General features: G+C 54.9%; 1 protein-coding gene across 8 annotated transcripts in view; it reads left to right on the forward strand.

Moving 5' to 3' along the window:
- Window positions 1–424: 424 nt before the first annotated feature.
- HTR1D (5-hydroxytryptamine receptor 1D) overlaps window positions 425–4,508 on the forward strand; it is a 21,659-nt gene continuing 17,575 nt past the window's right edge. For 6 of the 8 annotated variants that reach the window (XM_019631407.1, XM_019631413.1, XM_019631408.1 and 3 more), the window contains exon 1: window positions 425–595. The gene's annotated coding sequence lies outside the window, so the exon portion shown is untranslated. Of the gene's footprint in view, window positions 596–2,126; window positions 2,165–4,508 lie in introns of all 8 variants that reach the window. The other 2 variants (XM_019631409.1, XM_019631411.1) reach the window with 1 other exon arrangement.

Consider the following 4,508-nt stretch of genomic DNA (forward strand, 5'->3'; position numbering starts at 1 on the left):
AATTACATTCATGTAAGCTCCTTTGGGTCCACATGTTTTGTCCCTAGAACATGCCTGGCACATAGTAGATCTATAAATATTTATTGAAGAAATAAACCCAACTAGGGATGAACACGGGACAGGGAGAGCCGAGGCTTTCACCAAGGGTCTCTGGGCATGGCCCACCTCTCACCACCCCCCTACTCCGAGCCAGTCCACATGCTCTCCTACCCGTGGGGACCCGGGAGCCCTGGGGCTGTGGCGGCGGCGAGGTTGAAGGTGGGGACTCGGAGCTCCTGCAGGACTGGAACTGAAGGGGCCGAACCTCACTCCAGACTGGCGGGGGGCCGAGTGGGGAGGGAGCCTGGCGGGGGAGGCGCTGGAGGAGTGGAGCGAGGAGGAGCAGCCGGCGCGGGAAGGGGCGGAGGGAGTGCGGGAGCGCGAGGGCGCGGGCCAGGGGAGGGCCCCGGGGCAGCCGGCGGGCAGGCGGCTCTCGGAGCTCGGTTGGGGTCGCGGTGGAGATGAGGCGGTCGCCGGTGGTGAAGACGAGACGCGGTGCGAGGAAGCAGGACCCGGGAGGGCGAACCAGGGGCCCGCACCTGCGTGGCCGGAGCGGGTAAGCGCTCGGAGTCGAGTGCCACCCGGGGAGGGGCGCGCCGGGGCCTCGCGCGGTATGCAGTCCGACCGCTACGAAGGTGCTGGGGAGGGAAGGGTGCGCCCGGGCTCTGGCCTCGGTGACCCGGGGCGTCCCACCTCTCGGCGCCTTTGGACGAGAGGTGTGCGCGGGGAAGAAGGTTCCAGAGGACCAGCCCAGCCCGAGGGGAGCGTCCGGGGGCGCCGTCCGGAGCCCCGGGATGGAGGGTGGGCCAAAGCAGCGCCCAGAAGCTGCTGCGGGGTCCCGGGCGCGTGTTCGGGGTGCCCTGCGCAAAAGCGACATCTGGCAGGGCGGGAGGCGCACCCCCCCACCCCCAGCCGGGGGCTGCGACGCCCCCTGGTGCCCCCAGACAGCCGAGGGAAGCCGAGCACTGCCCCCTGCCGGCCAGGTCGGTATGCGGCGCAGCGCGGGGCAGCCCCTTTCTGGAGGGGAGTTGGAGGAGCTAGCGTCCAGCATGAAACCTCAGGGCTTCAAGCCCAGCGGACCGTGACTGGCTTTGTGACCTTGGGCAGGTCACTGCATCTCTTCGAACCTAAGTTTGTACATCTATCAAACGGAGAGGATTCTTCTCCCACCCTGCAAGATCCGTGGGAATAAATGAGATGCTGAATGGATGCCTTTTTATAAATTATAAAATTCTGTACAAATCCTAGCTAATCATGTAATGTCAGAATTGGAAAGGGCACTAAGAAATATGCTTTATTGGGAGAGTGGTAATAAATCTTGCCCAAGGTTACACTGCTTGTACGAATATATAAAACTAAAGTCCCCTGCCTCTCTAGCTCTGGGGAATTTCAAGGATTAACAGTGGGGGCTGTCAGTCAGACTAGCTGTATTAGCAAACCAGGCTTGGCTATTTTCTAGCTACGTGAGCTTGGGAAAGCCCTAATTTCTCTGAGCCTTGGTTTCCTCCCATGTGAAATGGGGATAAGAATGCCTGCCTCATAGGCGTGCTGTGCGAATCAGATGGGGTCGTTGTTCAGCGGAGGACCTGGCTGGGAACAAGGGCGCTGTCATTAGTGGCCATCCCTGCTCTGGTTAGTAGGAGCAACCGCTCAATCTCTTCCTTGGACGCGGCCTCCACTGTTTTCTAAACGAGCACACATTGTGGGTCTGTGCTCTCCCCTGCACTGCACAGCCACTGGCCGGGGTCTCAGCCTCCCTCCCAAGGACACTGAGGGCCCCTTTACTGACAGCAGCAAGCAAGGCCAACTGGGCAGCCGGACCTTCTCCAGCATTTGGTCCTATCCAACTGGTGGAGAGAAATGGGTGGTCTTTGCTATGGAGACACTCTGGAAGCTAGGACCTAGGGGGTGGCAGAGGAGCGAGGGGTCTGGCCAGCTGGACATAACTGGTAGGGCCTAGGGCCTCCTCCCCTCCCCCTGGTGCCTACTACAGGGCCAGAAACACAGAAGTGCCTTCTTAGAGTTTGTCAGTTTCCTGATGGATAAATAGTGAGGGTGAGTACACTGAATCATCCCTTCTTTCCTAGGCCATAGATGGATGAACGTTCGTTTTGGTGACAGTAATGTGAGTACATGCAGAGACACAGATTCTCAGAGCTGAGAGTTCCCAGAACCTGAGAGGTCCCTCTCATTGCACAGATGGCTCCCCTCTGAGGCCCACAGAGGGGCAGGGGTCTGCCCAGGTCACCAGTGTCCTCCAGGAAGCTGAATTCAGACACTATTCAGTCTTTAACTTTCTCAGCAGCAGCTGACACTGCAGCAGACACTGTTCAGTCTGTAACTTTCTCAGCAGCAGCTGACACTGCTGACCACTCCTTTCCTCTGGAAACACTCTCCTGTGGCTCCTGCAATTCAATACTGTCGGGTTTTGCCTCCTGCGCCTCTGTGGTTATTGCAGGTTCATCCTCTTTTCTATAACCATTAGCTCCTCTGCTCTCCCAGACCCTCCTCTCTTCTCCTAGTAGACACTCACCCTGGATAGTCTCATCCATCCCATTGGCTTGAGTTACTACCTCTGTGCATACGACCTCATAAATGTATGTCTCCAGCCCAGAACTCTCCACAGGCTGTGGACTCATCTATTTATTGTCAGCCAGGCATAGGCCCTGGGGCTACAGCGATGAGCTGGACAGACGTGAGTGTTGGGAGTAGGGAGACAAGCAATAAACAAACAAGCAGAAAATACCAGAAAAGTGCTAAAATGAGCATCAAACAGGATAATATGAGAGAGGATGAGAGCTACTTTATGTTGGCTGGTCACAGCTTTGCCTAAGAGGTGATATTTAAGGGGAGCAGCTGGTAACAGATGAGGTCAGAGAAGTGGCTGGTTGGGGGTGGGGCAGCAAATATAAGACCTTGGAAGCCATGGTGAGATTTTGGATTTTATTTGAATATGGGAGCCATTGGAGAGTTCCAAACAGGAGAGAGGGAATGCAGCTATTTCTCCAGGGTTCATTTGAGCCCTAGGAAAGAAGTTATTCTATATTGATTGCAGCATACTGTGTGTGCTCTGGGCACTGGGGTAGAGGGTGCAGGAGGAGAGGAGGTGCATAGCTCCTCAAGGAGCTTCCAACCACAGGCAGTAAGAGGCACAAACAAACCTGGAGTCAGAAGAGGGTTTAAAGGAGGGAGATTTTTGCATCCGGTTGACCAGGGAAAGCTTCCTGGAGGAAGTGGCTTTTGAGAAGGGCCTCAGAGAACACAGACCAGATTACAATAGATGTGTATGAAGGGGAATGGGAAAGATTGCTCTTCCAGGCAGAGGGCAATCTTTCAGCCTGAAACAAGACACAAATGCCCCAAGTGTGTGTACAGAAGTCAGGGAAAAGGAGACAGAACCTGTAGGGGAGTGAGAGGTCAGGCTAGGGAGGGAGTCTGGGCTCTTCAAAGCAAGGCCCTGGACATGGCCACTTACTTGCTGTGTGACCTTGAGCCAATTGCATTACCTTTCTGAGCCTCAGCTTCCTCATTCATGAAAGGAAAGTAACTGATTCAATGCTGAGTAAGAGAGGGAAGGAGGGAGGATTGCGAAGGTTGGGGGATGGGTAGTGAGGACAGGACTGCCCACCAAGGAGGAAACAGGAGGGACAGGTGTGGATAAGGAAGATGGTGGCTCAATTGAGGTTGGGGCCCCTGTGGGACATCCAGGAGGGATCACCAAAGGATATTTGGGGCCAGAGGAACAGAGAGGGGTGTCAAAGGTAAAACTGCCAGTGTTCAGCTTTCATTCATTCTTTGAGTAAATCGTTACCGAACCACTGTAAGTATTAAGCCCCAAACATATAGCTATGAACACAACCAGGTCTCTGCTCCAGGAATATACCATTTTGCGGGGACAGAGCCACCCAGCATTGGCCTGAAGGATGGTGAGAGACGTGCATGTAAATTATAAACATGAGGCCCTGGTCGGACAGAGGAGAAAGGCTGACCCCACATGGTGGAAGGAGTGGACATGTTTCAGCCAAGAGCAAACAGTGGAATTGGATCCTGAGGGTGAAGCTGAGGGAAAGATACCCTACACAGAGGGCACAGGGCTTCAGACACATGCCTCCCTTCTGGAACTCAAGTCCAACAGGGAGACAGGCCATCAGCAAGCGAGCGTAGTCGAGGGGAGTCCAGTGTCATGCATGATAGGGAAACCAGTAGGGTGGGGAGGAGGAGGGAGTGATCACTACCATTCCTAGGGCCTGGAGGAACCTCAAGCAGGTTGGAGGAGATAAGAGGAAGGGCATTCTAGGAGAGGGAACAGTCTATGCAAAGGTGCAGAGGACTGAGAGAACCACAGTGTTTATTTTTTAAAGATTTTTATTGGGGAATTGGGGGGATGGGAACAGTACTGGGGAATTGGGGGAAGGAGAACAGACAAGTTGCTGTCCTTTTGTTCTTCAGTCTAGTTGTGGAGGACGTTG

This window comes from Hipposideros armiger, unplaced genomic scaffold, assembly GCF_001890085.2.
Source record: "Hipposideros armiger isolate ML-2016 unplaced genomic scaffold, ASM189008v1 scaffold_999, whole genome shotgun sequence".
Taxonomy (NCBI): domain Eukaryota; kingdom Metazoa; phylum Chordata; class Mammalia; order Chiroptera; family Hipposideridae; genus Hipposideros; species Hipposideros armiger.